Genomic DNA, 23,305 nt, shown 5'->3' with positions numbered 1-23,305 from the left:
GATTCCTTCACCAAACTAGCTCACATCATCGCAATATTAGAGATACCCACATCTTCACAAATGGACACATTATTCCTACAGTACATTTTTTCCAAACACGGCCTTCCTGACACCATTATTTCTGACCGTGGATCTCAATATACTTTCTGTTTCGGGCCTCTGGTGTGTAAAACCCTGGGCATCAAACAAGCTTTGAGCTCTGGATTCCACCCACAGTCCAACTGTCAAACCAAAAGGCTAAACTAAACTTTAGAACTATATGTTGTTTTGTCTCTGCCCTTCAAGACAATTGGAAAGAACTACTACCTCTTGCAGAATTTGCATATAACAATTCCCACCACAGTGCCATTAACACCTCTTCTTTTCATTGTACCTTCGGTTACCGCCCTTCCAGAATTGCTCCCCTTATTCATCCTAGTCCCACCGTAGACTCACTAATAGATGCCATCCAAGAAGGCCATACCAACGCCTTGTCTGCCTTAACGCATTCCAGAGAAATGCAAAAGAAACAAGCAGATAAGAAACGAGCAATAGCTCCTGATTTACTAGTCGGGGAGAAAGTATGGCTAGCCTCCAAATTTCTCCCTCGTCACCTAGTACTGTCCAAATTGTCTCCATGATACTTCAGCCCTTTCTCTGTAATATCAGCAGTAGGTCCCATAGCCTACCGTATAGGGCTTCCCAAGCCTTGGTCTCGAAATTCACCCAGTCTTCCATATATCCCAATTGAAACTAGTCATTCCAGACCGCTTTCAAAGGAAAACCACTACTACACCCCCACCTGTTCATACTCAATCCGAGCCGGAATATGAAGTGGCTGGGATATGTGACTCCTGTTACTACAAAGGGAGACTTCAATACTTAATGGACTGGAAAGGATATGCACCATGTGATCGCACTTGGGAACCTGCTTCCCATGTTCATGCCCCAGCATGTGTTCGGCATGTCCATCGATCACGCCCTTGGAAACCTGGTCCTCCTCCCTCACAACGGGGGCATACTGTCACACTTCGCTATTCATTATGGAATAGGTGGAAAATATGAAAGTAGAAACTTTTACCCTTTCCATCAGGGCCGCCAATCGGTTTGTACATTGTTTTCTCTTTTGACGGTCTAGTTTTTTCAGTAATGGCCGCCAGGACTCCACCCTCTAATCCTTTGAAACTAGCCAAGAGTAGCAACCGGTGCGTTGCTACAAACCTGACTCTGTGCATTGCCTCCTGTAAACTATCAGAGTAAGTGGAATTTCGTTATCTCCTTTCTTCCTACTCCTCCTTCCCTTCTACCTTCTTCATTTTCCTCCCTACCGCTTCCTTTCTACTTTAAAACCTTACTCAGCACAGAGCGCTCTGTAATCAACGCGGCACTCGTATTTCCAATCCTGCGTCTCATTACCAAGGAACCGCATGGCATTTCATCTCTTATGTCAGCTCCACACCGTGCAAACTTTCACAGGCGCAAGCTGTTATAACATCCCCCGATTGGGATTAAATGACATAGTTCTCTCCATTCTCTGCTGCCTATCGGGTATCCTTTGTTCTTCGCCGGCAGTTCTAATTGAACGGCAAGCTTCCCCGTCTGACATGGAAGACTTCAAAACTTCAAAGGCAATTGGGTCTCGTCCTGCAACCCTCGCAATACGTCCAGCACTTCCATAAAGCAACACGTACAGCTCTTCCTGAACGCAACAAGTGCATCACTTCTCCTTTGCCTACAAGTAGCGTGTACCACATTATTTCCGGTAAGCATTTCTTCCTTCCCAGATTTGACTTGCTAACCATGTATAATTCCTGCCTACGATAAAAATTGCAGTTCATATCCCACACTCTCATTTCCTCCTTCTCTACATTCTTCTAGTTAACAAACCCATTGCCAACCTATGCTGCCCTGTGTCTGACACCGTCTGTTACTCCCATCCTTCCTATTCCCTGCTGGAAACCATTGCACTACCATCTTGTGTTTTCTTCCCCTGCAGGGTTTCCCCCATTTTACCTCTGCCCCAGTTATTTGTTTTCAGGGCCAGCAATGCAAAAGGGAAGGCTCCCCGCTATCCAACAGCTCCTAACCGGCAGGCAAGGGTTCAGTGAACCACTCATTGACAACATTGTATGTTAAAGTCATAAAAGAACAGAGAAACGAAAAAGAGAGCTCAGTCGAAGAGAAGTCGGCAATGAGAGAACAACATGAACAGAAAGGGGAGAAGGACGAATGCACACCATCACAAGTAGAAGCCAGTCCCAAGAGGAGTGGTGCGAGACAAGAGAGATCCATTGAAAGGAGTGCTACACCTCAAGAAGAGAATGCAGAGAGCAGCCAACGAGAGAGAGGGAGAGGGAGAGAGGAAAGAAGATCAGGAAGCTACACCACTATGTGATTGAGTAATTCAAGTCTTCCAACAAAATGAGGTGTGTAGAGAAGAGGACTTCACAGAAGTCTTGAGGCAAGTCTCCCGAGATCCTACGTGAGAGCTGAGCGCAGGCTTCCCACAGATTAAACATTACGAACAGAGAAGCCAAGATCAACATAGCAGTCCAATGCTCTCCTCACAGATGAGAAGCATCAGGATTTACCTACCTGCACAGCAGACAGGTGAATCCAGGAAAGATTATGCATGTAATTATGGCATACCTCTCAACCATTTGTCTCGCAAAGGCGGGTGAAATCACCCGATTTTGTTTTTGGCGGGTGAGACGCCCATTGGAAAGAATGGGCGTGCAGAAGGCTTGGCGGGTGAGTCAGCCCTTTGCAAGGCGGGTGACACCCGCCAAAAGCGGGTGAGTTGAGAGCTATGAATTATGGTGTTGGTGTTGAGAAGGCATTTATGAGGCCAGCAGAGGTTATTACTTCCATAGATCACAGCAGACATCCCAGGAAAATGTGTTTTGGGCATGAGGCATGGGGCAGGAAGTAGGTGGGAATGGCTACAGAGATTAGTTTGGTCATGACCAGTCAATGGGTAGGTGAGCCAAACAACACACATAAGCTGTGCATCCATCACAAATGGCTTCTCCCTGCTTGCTGTATTCCACTGCAATAGTTTTGGCTTCTAGGTGGCCCATTAGTGCCAATTAATATCCAAAACAAAAAAAAAGGTTTAACAGTGAAACGGGAAAACGAAAATAAAAATTGTACACTAATGGCCTATTTCTGAGCAGTGAAAAATAAGGACGGTTTCGTTCCTTGAGGAGACAACACTTTTCTTCTTTGCTCCATATTTTATGAGTATTTATATTTTATATAGATACAGAAAGTGGAACAAAGCGAAAAGTGCCGTTCCTTCTTGAATTGCAGTTTTCTAACTTTACAGAGATACGAATTATTCCCTTTTCATTTAATCTGAACGTGCAGTCTTGACGTGAAGATTTTGAACTGTGCCATGGTACATCCTACCTGAAAAGAAACCTTCGATTGTCTGCGAGCTTTCCTAAAATGGCACCCGTACCTTCCATGCTGACGTCCCTCAACGTTCTAGCTTTTCCGTGATCACCGTAAATACCCTGCTCCTGGATGTTCTTGATTAAACTGCAAATTCCACTTTGAATCCCCGCCTAAAAACGGAATCAGGTGACTGCCGTCAGCTAAGGAATATGGGAGTTGAGAAACGTAAGGCTTGCGATATGACGTAGCGGGTATGAATGGTTTGGCGGTCTGTATTTGGAAAACTGGGACAGACGCTTTAATTAGCGCACCAGGGGTATCCCACGGTAGCGGCAATCGTGAAAGAAAAGGCGAGCACTCTATCATTAAACGATGTGTTTTTTTTTTTTAAATGTCTGAAGAGGCCGAGGAATCCTGTTGTAGAACATTCCCTTCTCTTCTTGCTGTTTTAAAGTTATTATTGTTAATCTTCAAATCCGGTCCGGAATACCCCTGTTCTGTTCTTCAAACGTTGGAGGGTAGGGGATTACAGCAGAGAAAGGTGTGAAGACCGGGGATCGGCGTTTTAAGGGGATCATTTCATTGTTTAATGTGGTATGTGTCCTGGTGCAATTTCGTATGTGTATTATTTACTGTAAAGAATGGATATGTGCAAAGGTAAACAACCATCACAAAGAAAGCCGAAAGTGTTTTAGTTTGTGGGTAGTGAACATTTTATTCTTTTTCGCTGCTGTTGGTCTAGGGCGGTGTACCCTGGATATTTGCCTATTGTTACAATCCCATGTCAAAGCTCCCATCTTTTGACAGGTTTTGCCAGGGTATGTTCACATACTTGCATATTGTCATCACACGGTAAGGTACTTGCACACATTGCCAACTTTTGCCGCTAGACAACAAACGCAACATTTCAATAAATGTGCCTTCCTTCTACTTGCGTGATATATTATTTGGGTGATTTGTCTTTTTCTTTTCTTTTCAATAGAGCCTCATGTAGAAGTGCTTGAATTCTAGCGTTCTAGTTACCGGCTGATGGTACTCAACCTCGAAGATTGAACGGCCTAATCAGTTTGACCGCAATTTCAAATCTGTGTCGCAAGGCTATTGTCCTATTACCAAAATGAATACGTTGCACATGAGCTATGCATTCAGCATACAACCATTTGTCAAAGGTAGTTGGGCAGCTATTTCCGTCATATATGCCTAAGCATTAAGACACATTTGTAGATATTGGCATTCTGTACTCGGGTACTCTCACCATATGCCTGGTTTTGCCATTAAATGTTCATGCACGCACACCATTTGGCAGATATCATTTGTCTAGTACTCCGGTTATATGGCAACATGGATTTCACCTTGTAACCTACCTACTTCACTTGTATTCTGTAGCACTTTGGTGTTACTTCCCGCCTTAGTACTTCCTTCTTATATTCTTGCTCTGGAATGAATGAGCAGTGTGCTCACTAGCAGAAGGGAGCACACGTTACCTAGCCTTACTTAGTATAACATAGACCTGTCCCTTCCTCTTAATCCCCTAACTCCTTCCCGCCCTAGTACTTCCCTCTTACATTCTTCCCCTGGAGTGAATGAGCAGTGTGCTCACTAGCAGAAGAGAGCTATTGGCTCTTGCTACACTCTCAATTGATTGTAAAATTGTTGGAAAAATACATTACAAAGCAGCAATAGACGTTTTTTGCACAGACACATCTGGGAGAGTATAACAATCACAGGCTAAATTGCACGAGAATTAGCTAGTGCAACACACTCTCCATCCAGAATGAAGTGAACATGTTGTGGCTAAAGTGCAATGGTCCCCTGTGCTAGACATAAAAGTACAAAGGGGGACAGAGAGATAGTATAATTGTCCCTACCTATCTCTAGGTCTCCTTGGGCTGTGCTGGTGTGCCGCCTATCTAAAGGTGAATAGCCGAAGAATAAGACCAACACTGCATAATAACTTATTCTTTTAAAGGTGTAGTCACATTCCTGCTAATAACAGGTCAGTTCATTCGCCCAACAGAGCAGGCATACAATTATACATAAAAGGGGGGAGTTGTTTCAGCTGCACCAAGCCGCCTGTGGCAAAACCTATTTTTTTTTATATATAAACATCTTTTTATTGATTTCAGCATGTAAAACAAATTCAAGAAACAACATCAACACCCAACTTCTCCCTCCCTCCCTCCTGCCCCCCTCTTACTCCGGTCGTAGCGCCAATAGGTCCTTTAGACCTGGAAACTCCCTGCCAACTCCTCAACAATGAATGTCCAGCAGCTTTAATCTTTGGGGGCACCATTGCTCCCTAAACTCCCCCTTCAAGTAGTCCAGCGTCTCACCCCAATCGGCAGCAAAACTCACCAGTTTCCCATTCGCCGGGTATGTGGCCCATTCCAATGAGCCAATGTCCCACACTTTCCTAAGCCAATTCTGCTCCGTGGGGGATCATTGGGCTCTTCCATTTTTGTGCAATTAGCCCCATCGCTGCTAAGGTAAAGACCACTTTCACCTTTGAACTCCCTCTTCCCCTCCAGTTACTCTCTTCCCCAGCAAGATCTCCTGAGGGCCCTGGCTACCCGCCAGCCCTAGGGCTAAAGATTGGGCATGTGCGATTTCACGCCAAAAAGGTCTAATACGCGGGCAGTCCCACCATATATGAACCACTGTGCCCACCTCCTTGCAGACCCCTGAAGTTGTCGGGTACATTGCATGCAGCCGGGCCGGGGTGTAGTGCCAGCCATAGATATACTTATTCCATACTTCCTGTAGTTGGGTCGCCTTAGCCACTTTTGGAATTGTCCTCCGTAGCCCCTCCCTGTCCTCCCTTTCCATTTCTGCCCCCACTTGCTGCTCCCATCCCCTCATATGCCGCCAGGTGACCTTCGGCCCGTGCTCTCTAAGAGTTTATATAGATCCGATATTAGACATCTAGAACCATCATGGGTCAGGAGGAACCGTTTGAATTGTGTTGGGTCGCTATAGCAGCCCTCTTGACCTCCGCTGACATGACCCAGTGTCTAATTTGAAAGTATCTGTGCCTTTCCCCCTCACCAACTCCAAATTCCTGCTTACATTCCTCAAAGGTCTTCACTTTTTGGTTGTGAAACATATCCCTCAGCGTCCTGCATCCCCCTCCCTCCCATGCTCGGAACGCTCCTCTCTCCAGCCCCGGCGTAAAATCCCCATTGTTGAAGGTAGGCGTGAACGGGGATGGAAAGGATGAGATCCCTCGTCTCTCCACTGCCCTGTCCCAGGTGGCTACCATTCTCTTTGTAATATCACTCAAATAGATATGTGGCGGTCTCTGCCTCCGCGGGAGCCATAATACCTCTCCCAGGTGATGTCGGGCGACTGCTCTGTCCATTTTTACCCAGTGCTTCTCATAGCCCACAGCAAACCACCATTCCCTAATCACCCGGAGAGGTGCAGCCTCATGATATCACCTGAAGTCCGGTAGACCCATGCCCCCCTGCCCTTTGGACGCTGTGAGAAGACGCCAAGACACACGCTGCCTCTTGCCCTCCCAGACAAACTCTTTGACCACTCGGTCCAGTTCCTTAAAGAAGCCCGCAGGAATGGACAGCGGGATCGCCTGAAACAAATAAACTATGCGGGGAAGAATCACCATTTTAAGAACTGCCTGCCTCCCTAGCCAGGAAATCCTAAGAGCACTCCACCTCCTCAAGTCCTTTTTAATTGCCTTTAGCATGGGGGAGTAGTTTGCGCCATACCAGATAGCCCAGGGAAGAGCTTATCCGAACCCCCAAGTATCGTAACCGGCTCGGGCTCCATTTGAACGGGGAGAGTGCCTTCAATTCTTTTGCCCCATTCTCCTCAAGGGATAGATACATCAGTTCGGACTTCTGCCAATTGATCCGCAAACCCGATACCTCCCCAAATTTGGTCAGCACTTCTATGCTTGCCCTGATGGACTCCTTCGGTTGCGCCAACACGAGCAACATATCATCTGCGAATGCCGCAACTTTGTGCTGGTATCCCCAAATGGTACGCCTTGAATCCTGTCCATCTCCCTTATAGCTAATAAAAGGGGTTCTAAATATATGGCATGGAGCAGGGGGGACAGGGGGCACCCCTGTTTCGTCCCCCGCCGAAGCCTAATTGGGTGTGATAATTCCCCATTAACTAGGATACGTGACCTGGGGTTCTTATAGTTTGCGGTGACCATGTTGATGTATTCTGTTGATTATGGAGCTGCTGGAGAGCCACAAATGGGGAGGGGGATTGGATGCTGGAGAGGTGGTCAGTTGTAGTCTCGAGTAGGTTAGCCCCAGGTGCCCCTCCCCCCCAAGATGCGGCTATGCAGTCAATGTGAAGTTCCACACTGCCTAGAATGTTTCACAAGCACCAGTCCTTAGCATATATTGAGATGTGATTTGGCAGTTTGCCAGGTGCTGCGCACAGAACGTTAGGGTGGGGGGGCACGGCAAGCGCCTTCAGTGTATCGATCTCCCACCCGTGAGATCCTTGTTGGGAGTAGCCGGGCCTCTCGGCAACCCCTGGTGCCGTCTCCGCCCGAGTCCCCACAGCCTCTGGAGCGGCCGGGACAGCTCCTGCCACACACTCTGACGTTCTCCCTCCGGCGGCCGCGGACCCGCACGCTCCTCCACGAGCCGTCCCGCGAGTTCCACGACTCACTGCAGTGTTCTTTCGTTGCTGCGCTCTTCCTCCTGGCCCCCGGACGCTTCTCCAGTCATGCGAGGCCTCTCAGATTGTCCTTCCCCTGAATGTGGGAGCGGGCGCCCGCCCGCCCGGAGACACAATGCCCCGTCGCTCCCGGCACTCTGCCCGCGGGCCGCTGCTCTTCGCTACTATACGGCCCCCTAGCCCGCGCACCCGCAGCCAGACGGCACCCACAGGCCGATGCCCTGAGCTCGACGGGCACCTCCTCCTCTGCCCGGGCTTTGCGCGCCAAAAGGCGGACTCCCTGCCACTGCGCAAGCCGTTCCGGACCGGGGCATACACACCGCCGGGAGGCGACCTTCTTCTTCGCTGCACCCGGCTGTCTCCTCCTGTAGGTGCCGGGAGTTTTTCCTCAACTTTGCAAGTGTTACCAACAAATAGCGGGGTGGTGGACCGCTTTATTTTCGCCCGGGGAACAGGAGCGCACAGCCGGCACGTCTACTCCCTACCGGCCGCCATCTTGGAATGCAAAACCTATTTTTATTAACCAGTTGTCTGTGTGTGTCTATTTCATGCCCCGGTAAGTAACTATTAATCAGACCCCTAATTGGATCAGAGGTGGACTAGTCAAAAATTCTTCCTCCCCATTGATCATGTAACATACTTTACCTTGGCTTCAGTCTGTATAGTCTAGCGGTTTCAGTTTTACTAGTTGTTACACCCACTTTCATCAGGACAGTCTTCTTTAAAAATACAGTATGTGAATAGTCTTCTTTGTTCGCTCGTGTGTGATAATTTCACATGGCTGGCTTTTTTTTTTTTTTTTTTTTTTTTTTTTACTGAGAGACTGCACCCGCGGCCCTGAATCGCTGTACAGAGATCCCTTTCTAATGTTGTCTAGGATTGCCAAGGGACTTGAGGTGACTCCAAAGGACTTTCAGTATTCCATCTCTCCATACGGACCCGTAAACATAGAGGTCCAAATGCTCAGAGAGATATTTCTCTGGTGTGCAAGACTTCGATTTCTCATCGTTCCGTGTTGCGCAACGGGTTAGCTGGTTGGCCAAATCTGGGAGAGTGCCTTTCATTTAAACCAGGGGACTGCAACCTTTTGCTCTCCAGTTGTTGTAGATAGCATAGTCAATGTTGGGGGGATAATGGGAGTTGTAGTCCGCAACATCTGGAGAGCCACAGGTTGCAGGTCCCTTATTTCGACAATCACTTTTAAGTCCTATGTGCAATGTTGTCTGTTAATAACTTAAGTTGAAGTCAATAAAACATTATTTAAATTGCACTGATCTTGGTGAGTGGTCACAGTATGGGAGATGCATTCTGGCCTTGGGCATGGATGCAATATTGTCTAAAAACTGCCCTATGGACAGTAACGTTTTGTGTGTCTCTAAGCGAGATGTGGGTTAAGAGACATTGGTGCTTGCCCTTATCAAAGGATCTCTTCCATCCTTGACAGATTCCAGCGTATAAGTCTCATGACACTAGACCAGACAACCTTCACGCACAAACTTGCTCGTGGCAATGTCAGAAGCCCCATTTCCTGTAGTGGAACTTCTCTCTTGGCTAACGTCCTCCTTTTCAGTTGAAACATCAACATTTGGTCCAGCGCCAACTTCATTCCCTCCTGTTTTCAAGATATGTCTGGCATACGTAGCTCACCCAGTGCTGTTCTTTTGACTTTTGGTTATTAAGTGGCACTGCAAGCGCTGCTGCTGATTTTAACTGCAATTGTTTTCATGGAAAGTGAGAAAGATGGGGGGGTGGGGACTCAACTATCAGTATTTTTATTTATTTTATCCCTCGATTGTCTGTACATAGCCATGCTATTTCCCAGACCATTTTTAACCACTACTCGCTCCTCCACACCCAAAAGAATCCCACAGGACCTCTGAGGTAGCTCTGTGCTTTCTGGGCAGCCTTCTGAAAAGTGGTTGTGTAATGAAAATGTCTTAACAAATTGTGCCTTCTTGAAATGATTTCTTATTAAAACAAAAACTGGCAAAGCTTTGGCTCCTCATTGGTATTAAATGGGTATTTTGCAGGCACTGCCATGACATAACAGCTATTAACATCGTTTCCCGTTTGTTGCCATCTCAAAGCCTGGGAATATCATTCTGCAAATCCCTGGAAAATACTAATCCAATGCCTACACAAAAGCCCAAACTGCAGGCTTTGCCAATTATTTTCTTGCCTATCAGTCTGTAGTTTCCTTTATAATTAGTGTTTCCTGTTTTAGGGGTTTATTTTATTTTACTTGCAGGGGTGTTTTTCCAGTGTTCAAACATTTTCAGAGTCTGTGTTTATCAGTGTGTTAGGGATAATTCTCTGTAAAGGCTAATTTCCCAAACCTAGTGAGTCCCCCAGCAGCTTTGCTGGATTTTTGGGGTTTATTTTTTTCTCCTGCTAAGAGTGAGACTCTTTTTCTCCCACTCTTAGACATGATTTGAGGTGTTCCTTTGACTTTGTATGTGTTTTATGGGTTATGGGGTCCTTTACCCCATAGGGCTTCATGTGTTTTTGGTATGTGGGTTACACAGCACCCTCCGTGCAGTAACCCAGGGGTGTTGTAGCGACCCCCAAACATATACTCCATACCCTGGGACTGACTACGGTCTCCCAGGGCATGTAAAGTCACCATTGGCTTTACCTGTCTAAAATTGTGGACAGAACCAGTACAAACCATCATATTGTGGACATACTGGTCGGGGCAATTCGATTGCCCCGGGGTCTGTTGTTCGAGGGGGCACTGTCCAGTCCCCCCGACCGAGTTTTGGCTGGTGGCAGTGGATACTACTTTTTATATTCGACCGCGAATATTTTCCTATGGAATTTTCCCATTGTTCGAGGCTACCACTTTTTACTATAGCCTCGAACATACCGCCGGTTTATTAAATTCCGCTTGGGTTTTTTTTGCCGAAACTTGGTTCCAAAATGGCGTTTGTGTTCACTTCTGTGACTCTAACCCAAGTTGAGCCCTTTGTTCCACTTTTTGGCGGGCTTCTCCACAGAAGCCTCCAAAGGTGGTGCCACTCTGGGTACCACAGTGGGTGTGGGAGGGGGTTTAGGCACCCTTTACTGAGTTGCCTCAGCAACTCAAGTCGCACTCTTGTGTGATTGGCCCAAGCATGTTTGAGTGACAGCTAGGCTGAATGAATGGGGGTTTTCTGCATAAAAGCAGGGCTTTGGGGACTGGAACTTCAGAAGTCGCCACAGGACCTAAAGAATCCGAGGAGGGAGAAGCCGAGCCGACCTGCAACGACGACACCACCGGTGGAGCCCTGCTGAACCGTCTCACCACTTTTCCCGACGACAGTGGAGATCTCCAGTCCGGAGAGGCTTCTTCCCTTGACTGGTGGGGATAACCAGTTTGCCCGTCTTTTCGCCTTCCTGGTCCATCTCGTGGCCGCCTTGCCCGTGCCAAGCACCCCGGCAACCGAAATACCACGGTTTACCACTACTGCGAAGAAAAGGGTAGTACCTTGTAACCGGGAAACTCCGCGGCTGGTTTCTTCCCTGGCAGTGCAACGACCTTCATCTTTCCTCCATGTCGAGACCGCCTCTTCCTCTGGACGAAAAACACCGACTTACACCCGCTGCCAGGAACAACTGCCCCCGCTGGAGCGTTCTTCCCATTTCAGGTACTGTGTCCCGCCTGGCTTCCCTTGCGACAGATCGTTCGGGGTGACAGTAAATCCTCGACTTTCTAACCTGGGTTAGCCTGGGGCCTGTTAACTGACTTTTTCTAACTTGATCTCAATCTTTTGTGAACTATTTACAAAGACTCTTTGGGCAGAACCCCACTGTGTGATCTTGGACACATTTTGCTTGCTCTCTCTAAGAGTGGGCCTGGCATTTGGACTTCTTTGCTCCCCAGTACACTTTGCCTAACCTGCCTTATTGTGGTTCTTTGAAAGGTATTGAAATTTGTGTGCTTTCATAACCTCGCCTTTTCCCTCCCTTTTTATATAACTTATTAGAGTGCCATCTTATGTTAAGCGCTCACCTCTGTCTGAAAATAAGTGGTGTTTCCCATTAAGACTTGTCTAATAAGTAATAAGGGTTGTGTGTATATGTATGTGTGTGTATATATATATATATATATATAATAGTGACAGTGTGTTGAATTTACTTACCTCTTTGTGTGCTAGTGTAATTTACAAGTGTGTCTTTAAATAATTATATAATTTTACACCAAAGCTCTGGTCAGTGTTTGCTGGTGCTACTGTATCTCTGTACCTATTGTGTATACTCTATATACTGCCTAACTCATCTTGAGAGCAGTCTGACTGCTCAGCCACAGCTACCAGGTAAATCTGGGTGGTACAGACTGCTACCAATTGGGTTTACTGCCAACCACCTGTAGTCCTAAATCTTTTGTAGTGGTCCCTAAGGGAACTGCACAGGTTTCTGCCTAACACAGTGCTTTGCTGATTGCTTCCTTCAAAAATTTACGGATAACTATTTTTTCCAGTGTACAAATACAAATATATTTTTATTGTTTCATTGTGTGCATAAGTAGGGGAATGTCTCTCAGAGCACAATATTATGAACACTTTCAGGAGAATAAAGATGAATGCGTTAATCCAGTAAAATCTAACATTTGTACATGTCAAAATGATTGTAGTAAATTTCTTTTTCAGGGACTCTTTGCCCTTTATTTTCTTCCCATGAAGACTTTGATTTGTGCAAATTACCTTTCCGCATTGTAGAGACTTCTAATTTGAGCAGATAAGGCATAGTGTGATGAAAGGATTTGCCCGACCGCACTCACTTTGGTGGATGATTTTGACTGTCAAACGACAAACTCCAAGCGGATAATAACTGTACATCAAGTGTTGCTCACTACAAAATGAGAAGGGAGACTCATTAGTGTACCCCCTGAGGCTCGACTGGACAGGGTGAGCAGGTCTAAACTGTTTGCCTGGTGTGGAAATATCAGGAGGTCCTATAGCAGAATGTTACAAAGGAAACTCATCAGGTTAGATGATTGTTGCTGAGATGTTACATGTTTATACCTTCCTGTAATTCATATGGCTTTTTATTCCTATTCCTGCTGAACATGTGCTGAAAAATGTATTGTTTTGACTGTGGATGAACACAGCTCTCTCGCTTCACTCTGTTTGGGTACCTTTGTCCCCATAGCGAAAATCAAAAGCTGGCATCCATGAATATAAGCATATTAAGTGAACATATCTTAAAGTGAATTATGCAAATATAGTTCAATTGGCCTTCCCCTTAGAAAAAGGTGGGCATGACAAAAGAGTATTAACTTACAAAAAAAAATAAAAAAGTAATGAACACCATAAAAACAACCTGAGAGGAATGTTCCAATAGATAGGCTGGCGAAGTATAAAAGGTGCTTACCTTTTTAAACCAACTATCTGTAGTGGAATATTCCCTGGAAAACAAAATCGCAATACGAGACAAGTGCTTGTTTTCTCTGCACTGGGAACATGACAACCTGGATAAAATCCTGGTAGCCAAATACTTAAGCAAGCTTGCCAACCTAATCAAAGGGTCGCGTCCACCCTCTGGAAAAAAAGGTACGCTGTCCACCCACATTTATCCTTTACTTGTGTGCTGAAAAGCAGCCACAGTTAGGGAAAAATAAGTGCACCAGTCTCCAGGATTGCAACTCGGCAAAAGGCAAAAAATAGCCTTTGGGTTTTGAAAGGCTTATAACAAAATGTAATGTGTGAAAGGGTTCATCTATGGTATAATGAAAATATTACAATCTACTAAAAATAAACCTATTTTGGTGTTAAATATGAACATCTGAAAATAATGTAGTTTGTTTACAACTGTTCTGTGTGATATTGGCCTGATGATGTCGTAAATTTAGGCAACTAACTTGTGCTTTCAGAATTAAATTTGCATTTCTTCACACATAAAGGTTAAGAGTGTCTTGTCCAAAACAATGGTCCCATAAATGAACCATCATTTATAAATCGCTCCTAATTTAAAAACTCTCCTTGAAGAAAGAAAGTGCTAAGCAGCAATTAAGGGGCCTTTTCTTGTTCTGATGGGCCACTGTGTGCGGGCGCTCTAGAGAGCCACATGAGGTTTGGAGTTGACCGGGACACCGTGGCCTTACGCGAACCTCGTACATGGAAGCCTCACGTAGCTTTCCTTTTAAAGCAGGCAGGCAGCTGAAACTTTTCAGCTCTCCTCCAGACAGATACACATACACAGAGGATCTGTGACCACAAAAACAAACTGAAAAATCCATGTAAAACCATTTTTTGTAAATAGAAATATTTGCCAGTGGTATTTTGAGGAATTTTACCCAATTTTAAGATGTGAATCGGCAACCACAAAAATGGCTAAAATGCACCTATAAATTCATCAAAATAGCTCTGACCACATACGAATACAAATAATTTATTTTACAAAGAAATCAATGTAATAATTAATGTGCAGTGTTTTTGAATAAGGACAGGAGGGGAAGCAATGAGAAAAAGCAAACGAGAATACATGGGGTGGCGGGTAGGGGGGATGGGGCCCTTTTCCTATTATCTGCCAAGCCTCCTCTCCATCCAGCCCTTCACCACCAACTCCGTCCCATTCCTGCTCACCCTAAGGCACCACTGGGATAGGGGAAACAGTGTTTTTGATTTTAAACCTAGGAGGAACTTTTTCTTCCAGGGGTGTTTTTCTGGTGTTTATCGTATTTCACTAAAAACAGCAAAGCAAAAACAGGAAAGCCTATTTATAATTAAGTGCCAAACTAAAAGTCTCTGAAAGCAAAGAAGAAAGGACGGCACCGCACATCAGCTACTCCCTCTATATTCTGCTAATGAAAATAAGCATAATATAGGTATGCTTCACACCAGGTAGCACATGAGACAAAACTACAGGGGTATAGGTGTGAATCTAGAAACGACCCTAACCAAGTATAGAAGGTATATTATGTTGGCCGTAAACCAATCGCATCACATAACCAACACCACGAACACAGATTCGTCAGTATAACCAGAGGGTGTCCATATTGTGTAACATTTGCCATTTTGCTTTTTTCTTTTCTGTCAAACGCTTTTGAAAACGTTTAATATTCTGAAAGCTCATACACGGTACGAGGCCACAGCTTGCATGTTGATAGAACAACCCAGACAGGAATGCCAAGCAGTGCAGAAATGCATTGTTTTCCTCCCTCACTAAGTCCTTGAGAGCAAGCAGAAACAGCATTTAATCAATGGGTCAGGTGCCGGCATGTCTTGCTACAACTGTAGCAATAGGCAGTTAAAGCATGAATTAAACTTCTGGCGGTCCTCCTTCGCGGATCTTCCTTAGAACAGGCTGACCCCTAGTTCAAGAATAGAAACTGGTAGATAACGTGCTTTGGAATGTGTCTCTCTCGCTGTTTTGCTCTCCTCTGAAAAGTGCACGGAACTACCATAAATCACCAATGCAATTATAGAGCAAATACTTCAACCCATAAACAGACAGACACAATAACTCACAGCCATGCACTCTTTAGAAGATAATCAGCTCTTTACGGCTATTTATTCAAAGATTACAAGTACATAGAAATAACTCATAAATCTAACATGGACATAGATCGCAGAAGAAGTAAAGAAGTCAAAAGAAATACATCAGCGTGAGTGTAATTTTTGTCCTCATCTCGTCCAGAAGCGGCTGGAAGACGAAGAGAGTGCTACAGCTCACAGGAAGGCCAGACGGAGCGTCCTTCTCTGGCTGAAGTCTCACCTGACCCCTCCGGGTTTCCGCATATATAGGAACTCCAAAAAAGAGTTAATTCTCGAACCTTCTGGAATTGCACCTGCGCAGTTGAGGAACAGCCGTCGGTTGCCAGCTGGGTCAATCGAGAGCTCCCCCCCCCCCCCCAAGGAACGCAGGGCCTCCCTGCTCTAAAAACATGCTCCACGGAGAACAGTAGCAAGTCATAACAACGTTAGCTTTTTCCAGCAGAAATGGCCTTGACTGCATACCAAGTTTGAGAAAGCATGTTTGTCTCAGCACTGTGAATCTAACACTTCAGCAAAATGTGTGCAGCCTTTCACTGCGGAGTGAAGTAAATATCCAACATGGCTCCGAGTGCTCCCAGAATGCACCGCACGTCTGCGCCATTTTGAACTAAGCATAATTTAATCAGAACATCTCCACCCTTTGGATATTTATCTTCCGTAGCCAGGTGGCACTGGAACTGTTCTCTGAAACGTACGAAATGTTAAAGCTAAATTGGGAATACATTGAAGGCAACAACAACAAGCAATTATAATAGACACAATAATAAAAATGCAAGCAAAAATATAACGTAGTGTACCCCCAATATCAAGTATGGAACAAGTTACTTACCTGTAACTATTGTTCTCCAGCATGGGTTGGGCATGGATTCACATGCTCGTGAATATTCCCCGTCGTCAGGCCGGGAATCCTCGGTATAGAAAAAATCAGTATCAGTTTCGTTTCTGATCTGTCGTTCTCAGTAGTAACCAATCACTGGTCTCTGGGTCATACTGCCCCCAGCCAATGACTGCCCTCTCCCTAAGCCCCTCCCCTGGCAGACATCCTCAGATTTGGTAGCACGTGAAGTGGCAGTATGACCAAGTGAAGAGCCGCAGAGGGGTAGGCGGGAGGGTTCGCATGTGAATCCATGCCAGACCCATGCTGGAGAACAACAGTTACAGGTAAGTAACTTGTTCCTTCTCCAGCATGGGGTCTGGCATGGATTCACATGCTCATGAATAGAAGAATACATAGCAGTATACACATGCACAACCACAGGAGGTGGCACAAGGCTCACTATCAAGCAATACAACAACTCAACATTAAGCAACTCTTACCTCCTCACCAGGCTCACCTTAGGCGAACAGGTTGCGCAGCACTGCCTGGCCGACTCTGGACTCCTCCCTGGAATCCCGGTCGACGCAGTAGAATCTCGTGAAAGTGTGCGTCGACCTCCACGTAGCAGCCCTGCAGATGTCGAGCAGGGGCACACCAGACAGGAACGCCGTAGTAGCAGCGATCGCTCTGGTCGAGTGGGCTCTCAGACGGCCGGGCAGCGGTCGGTTTGCCAACCGGTGACAGTGCAAGATGCAGCCGGAGAGCCATCTGGAAATGGAAGTCTTCGAGAGAGCCTTCCCTTGATTCACAGGTCCAAAGTTCACAAACAGCTGTGATGTCTTCCGGAAACTCTTCGTGCGGTCCATGTAGAACTTCAGCGCTCTAGCCACATCTAGCGAGTGCAGAGTCCTCTCAGCCGGCGAGGAAGGCAACGGGAAGAAAACTGGCAACACCAAGGGCTCGTTGAGGTGGAAGTCCGACGGCACCTTGGGCACGAAGGAGGGGTGCGTCCTCAGCACCACCCTCGTGTCGTGAAAAGTCAAGTATGGAGGCTTGCAAGACAGGGCCTGGATCTCTCCCACTCGTTGTGCAGAGGTGATGGCCATGAGGAATGCTGTCTTCCACGACAGAAACTTCAACGGCACTGAATGCATAGGCTTGAATGGGGCCCCCATGAGCCTAGTTAGTACCACGTTGAGCTCCCACGCCGGGGCAGGGGCCTTCACCGGCGGGAATGATCGGAACAGTCTTTTAATAAATTCCTTCACCAGACGATGAGACCACAAGGACGCCCGTCCTGTAGTTCTGGTGTAACGTGAGACGGCAGCCAGATGTACCTTGATGGAGGCGTGAGATAGGCCAGCCTTGGCCAAAGACAGTAGGTACGGCAATACTTGAGGGGCTGTAATCCGCAGAGGGTTAATCTTCTGTGCTCGGCACCAGACAGAGAACCTCTTCCATTTGTGTCCGTAGCACTTGAGAGTTGAATGCCCTGGCCTTTGCAAGAACCTCTCTGCAGTCGGCCGGGATGTCGTATCCTCCAAACTCTAGTGCTGCAGGAGCCAGGCCTGCAAGTTCAGCGACTCTGGTTCGTGATGAAGAATGGCGCCTCCTTCTCTGGAGAGAAGATCCGCGTCCGTCGGTAGCTTGACTGGTGTGGACGCTGACAAGTCCAGAAGGTCCGGGAACCAGATCTGCCTCGGCCACGCCGGTGCGACGAGGATCATCCTGCACCGGGACCTCTTGAGCTGGTTGACGAGCCGGAGTAGCAACGGCAACGGCGGGAATGCATAAAGGAACAGGCCATCCCAGGGGAACGAGAAAGCATCGCCCATGCTCCTCGGTTGGGGAAACCTGCTGGCGAACCTCCGGCACTTGGAGTTCGCCGCCATCGCGAAGAGATCGATCTGGGGTTCGCCCCATCGTCGGAAGAGTCGGTCCACTTGATCCTGGCACAGTTCCCACTCGTGGCACGAGCGCAGCTCCCTGCTGAATGAGTCGGCGATGGTGTTTTTTATCCCTGCCAGATGAAAGGGAACCAGAAACATCCCTTGTGCGATGGCCCAATGCCACAGATCCTGGGCTTCCTTGGACAGGGCAGGGGATCTGGTTCCGCCTTGCTTCCGAATGTAAAACATTGTGGTGGTGTTGTCGGTGAAGATCCTCACCACCTTGCCCTTGAGGGACGGAAGGAAGGACCTGAGGGCCCAGAACACTGTGCGGAGCTCCAAGATGTTGATGTGGGGAGTCTTCTCCTCCGAGCACCAAAGGCTTCTCGCGTGGAGGCCCCCGGTGTGCGCTCCCCAACCTTCCAGGGAGGCATCCGTCGTCACAGTCACCTGGTGGGACGGGGCTAGGAAGCCTGTTCCTGCTGTCAGATGAGCGCGGACACCCCACCATCGTATCGCCTGACGGAACGTTTCGTCGAGCGAGATCCTGTCCTCGAAGCTGCCCGTCGTCTGGATCCAGTGGGCGTTGAGGAATTCTTGCAAGGGCCGCATCCGAAGTCTGCAATGGGGCACCAGATAAATGCAGGAGGACATCATTCCGAGGAGGGACTTGATAGACCTCACTCTGGCCACGTCCGTGGCCAGTAGACGTTGAACCTTTCCTAGGATGGTCCTTATCCTTTCCTCAGACAGTGAGGCCCGCCGCGCCACTGTCGAGCTGTGCTCCCAGAAACAGGGCGACTTGCGACGGGACCAGGTGGGATTTTGGAAAGTTGATGGAGAACCCCAGGTCCGTGAGCAGCTGGACAGACTTTGCAGTGTGTTCCACGGCGAGCTCCCTTGTCCTTACCCGTATGAGCCAGTCGTCCAGGTAGGGGTAGACGTGGTCCCCCTGCAGGTGCAGCCGCGCCGCCACCCGTGCTAGGCACTTGGTGAACACCCTGGGCGCCGATTTTAATCTGAACAGGAGGGCCTTGAACTGGTAGCGCCGCCCTTTGACCACGAACCTGAGGAACTTTCGGTGCCTCTTTAGAATAGGGATGTGGAAGTAAGCATCCTCCCAAGTCCAACGACGACAGGAAATCGCCCTCCTCCAGCTGTCCCAGCACGTGCTGGAGGGTGACCATCCGGAACTTCTGTGCCTTGATGTATTTGTTTAGTCGTCGCTGGTCCAGGATGGGAAGCCATCCTCCTGTCTTCTTCCTCGATAGGAAGTATCTTGAGTAAACTCCGGAGCCCCGAAGCCTCTTCGGGACGAGCTCGATGGCACCTTCTGAGCATCGCCCGTACTTCCACCAGCAGTTGAGGGACGTGATTTTCCTTCCTGGCCACGGGAGGAATGCGGGGGCACCTCTTCTGGAACTCGAGGGCGTGCCCCAGGGCCAGGGCGTCCGGCACCCAACGGTCGGTGGAGATGGACTTCCACACGCCGACTAACTTCGTCAGCCGCCCTCCCACCGGGGTGCTTCGGCGGGGGCCCAACCCCACGGGCGGTTCAATCTTGCTTGGAGGCCGCTTTGCCTCCTTGATCACCTTGGCGACGACGGCGGGATCCACCTGACTTGCCGCGTACCCTGTAGGCCTCCTGCGATGAAGACCTTGCCGCTTGACGGTAAGTAGAGGAGCTGCTGCCGGCTCCCTTCGAGGCACCCTGTCTGCCTCCGGAGCTCCGAAAGGACGGCCGTCGCTGTTGGAGCACCCCCATTGCACGGGCCGTCTCCGTGTCCGTCTTGATCGCCTGAAGGGATTCATCAACCGCCTTGCCAAAAAGGTTGTTCCCATCGAAGGGCATGTCCAAAACCTTGGTCTGAACGTCCTGGCGGAAATCCGTCACCCTCAGCCATCCTCGTCGTCTCAGGCAAACGCCGTTGCCCAACTGACGGAAACCGGTGTCGGCGATGTCCGTAGCCATCGTAATGGCGTGGTCCGAGGCAATCTCACCTTCCTGCAAGATTTCCATGGCCTCAGCCCTGTTGGCATCCGGAAGGAAGTCCAACAGAGGGGCGATCTTAAACCACAACTCCCTGTCGTAGCGGGCTACGATGGCCAGGGCGTTGGCCGCCTTGATGGTCGTTGCTGCAGATGAGATGACCCGTCGTCCCATCGCATCCAGTTTCCTACCCTCGCCGTCCAGAGGGGAGGTTGAAGTCGAGGCCGATGCCCCCCCCCCCCCGCTTTCTTCTTGGTCGCTGCCGAGACGACCGAGTCCGGGGTAGGTTGCGCTCTAAGGCACAAAGGGGCAGCGTCGGGGACCCAGTACTTCTTCTCGTACCGGTCCCTCTTCGCAGGAGCCGTAGCAGGGTTCTTGAGGAGGGTGAGCCCCTCATCCCAGATGTCATCAAGAAGCAGTACGGCGAGGACCGTCTTCCTATTAGCCTCGCGCCGCTTGCAAAGGAACCCCTCCTTCTTCTTTTCCTCGGGGCAGAGCTGGAAGAGCTCGGATGCCCTGGAGATCATTGCATGGAAGGATCCAATCTCGTCGGGCGGGGACGCCCGGGCAGGGGGCGACAGGGGACACGTCCCGTCGTCGCCTCCGTCGTCATCCGTACCTGTCGTAGTCGTGTCCATTCCTGTATCATCCCCGTGGGTAGTGGCCCGGGGGGGAGGCAGAGAAGGGCGCAGAGGCGGGAGAGGAGGCCTAGGATGCGTCCTCCTCCCCTTAGGCGGTGGGCTCCCTGAAGGTCCTGGCACCGGATCCTCCGTCGGGTCTGGCTCAGGCTCCTCCATCGGGGGAAGGGGCAACCTAGTCCTTATCTCCAAGCATAAGGACTGGATGGCTGACAAAATGGCCGCCGAGGTGTCCTGTGGCGCCGGAAACGACGGGCGCGAGGGCTCTTGAGGAGCCTCGTCTGCATCACCGTCGCCCTCGTCGTCCCCCTCGTCGGGATCCCTCCCGATGGGCTGTGTCTCCTCCACGACTTGGATGAGCTCCTCTTCAGAGGTCGTGTCCGTATCCACGACGGCCACCACCCCCTCACCCCCTTTTTCCAACGAGGACTTCGTGGGGGTCTTCTCGATGGGCCTGAAAGACGACTCCCTCCGCGGTGGCAGGGAGACTCTGGTACCTGAGGCGCCTCGCCTCCACAGGCTGAGCCAGGGCCGCGGCGACATCCTCAATCGAGGTCCTAGCAGGGTGAATCACGGCCAACGTCACCTTCTGTGCGCCTGGGGCCTTCACCTTCGGGGGAGGGTCCGAGCCTCGCTCCCCCTCTGCCGGAGTCTTCGAGATCGACCGGGGCCTCTCCAGAAGCTTTGCTGGGTTCTCGGACTTCCTCTTACCCGAGCCAGAGCGTTGGCTCGTGGTCGATGGCGCCGGGGAGGGTGCGCCCTGCCTGGCAGCCAAGGAGCCCGACCGTTCAGCGCTCTCGGTGCCCGCGGACTCGCGGTGCTTAGCTTTTTGTTGGGCCCCCATCGCCGGAGCACCCTCACAGGACTTAGAAGACCGCTCGGACTTCTTCTTCTTCTCGCCTGGCGGGCTCTTACCTTCCAGCCAGTTGGCGAGACAGAGACAGTAGAGGCATAACGAATTCTCGTCCTCCTTGAAAACGTTCTGAAGCTGGCATCCAGGGCAGGTCCTGAATAGCTTCCCGGGCGTCAAGCTCCCTTTCTCCTGGGCCATGTCCGGGGTAGGCCTCGGAACTTCTGGAATCCTCCAAAAGCGTAACTCGACAAAATCTTCACCCTTGAGGGGCGTAGAAAACTCCGAAATGGGTCCCCGTTGATCGGAAGTAGTGGAGCTTGAGGCTCTTTTAACCGAAAAAATGAGAAAATCTCCTGAAAAAAGCGCGAAAACGCAGCAAAAGCTCGAGAGCTAAGCACGAGGACTCCCAACACTTGAACGTGCTGTAAAAATCTGAAGATGGCTGCCAGGGGAGGGGCTTGGGAGAGGGCAGTCATTGGCTGGGGGCAGTATGACCCAGAGACCAGTGATTGGTTACTACTGAGAAAGACAGATCAGAAACGAAACTGATACTGATTTTTTTTTTCTATACCGAGGATTCCCGGCCTGACGACGGGTGATATTCATGAGCATGTGAATCCATGCCAGACCCCATGCTGGAGAACCATGAAAATGACCAATCCCACCAGTTCTTATTACGATCTTGAGACACTTGAGAAATGAGATACCTCGAATATGACTTTCAATGGATTGTGAGTGGTCACTCAAATTGAAGCAACACATACCTTCAAAGGCATTACACCCTAAATTATGTTTCAGCAATAAGTAATCAACAGCAGCTCTGTTCTGCAAAGTAGCTTTTCTAATAACCTGACTATCGAGGAGTAATTCTTCTAAAGTTTGTGAAGTATGATTAAGACTTTTAACTACTAAACATGTAATTTCATCAAAGAGTTGTAACCTCCAGCAGCTAAACCCCAAACACCTACTAATGAAAGGGTTAATGCTAAAACCTCAGCTTCTGATAGCAAATTTACATGTGAATCACAGTCAGGAGATAGTCCCATAGATTCAAAGGTTGACCTTTTACCTCAAGTTATTGCTGAGTGTAAAGGAAACATCATTAGTCCTAATCGAGTCAAAGCACATGGACCTCCAGAAATGTTAACTGGAATATAAGTATATGTAATGTTACCACATGAAAAGAGCCATCCTGTTGGAAGTTTCACATGATTCAAATGACTAGCAGTTATCACTGTATGATTGCAAGACAGTGTTATTTACACTGGTGCATTTGCGTGACATTCGTGAACAGTCTCCTCTCGAATGTGGTATGATTGTATTGATCAGTCAACTCTATTTGTCTGCATTAACCATTTCTTGTGCTTTGCACGTCATAATATAACATACATCACCTTGGGTTACATTGTACGTGATCACACGTGTCAAATTTCTCCACTTCTTGTCGGTTTCTTGGCAGAAGCGGCAATACTCGTAGACTGAAAAAGATTGTCTAATGTCTGAGTCTTGAACTAAAGAATCATTATGTGTGACGCCGAAAATATGCTTTAAAACTGGAACAGGCGTCGGCAGAGCTACTAAACATGTAGTCAATAAAGCTTCAGCA

General features: G+C 48.6%; 1 long non-coding RNA gene across 1 annotated transcript in view; it reads left to right on the top strand.

The window, feature by feature from the left end:
- Nucleotides 1-1,164: 1,164 nt before the first annotated feature.
- LOC138553540 (uncharacterized) overlaps nucleotides 1,165-23,305 on the top strand; it is a 76,059-nt gene continuing 53,918 nt past the window's right edge. Inside the window, exon 1 of the long non-coding RNA XR_011297172.1 lies at nucleotides 1,165-1,235. This is a non-coding gene — a long non-coding RNA (uncharacterized lncRNA). The remainder of the gene's footprint in view (nucleotides 1,236-23,305) is intronic.

The sequence above is a fragment of the Ambystoma mexicanum genome, unplaced genomic scaffold (genome assembly GCF_040938575.1).
Source record: "Ambystoma mexicanum isolate Mex_15411 unplaced genomic scaffold, UKY_AmexF1_1 Mex_scaf11, whole genome shotgun sequence".
Classification (NCBI taxonomy): domain Eukaryota; kingdom Metazoa; phylum Chordata; class Amphibia; order Caudata; family Ambystomatidae; genus Ambystoma; species Ambystoma mexicanum.
Note: the sequence above shows the minus strand (reverse complement) of the source record. Positions and strands in the feature narration are given on the sequence as shown.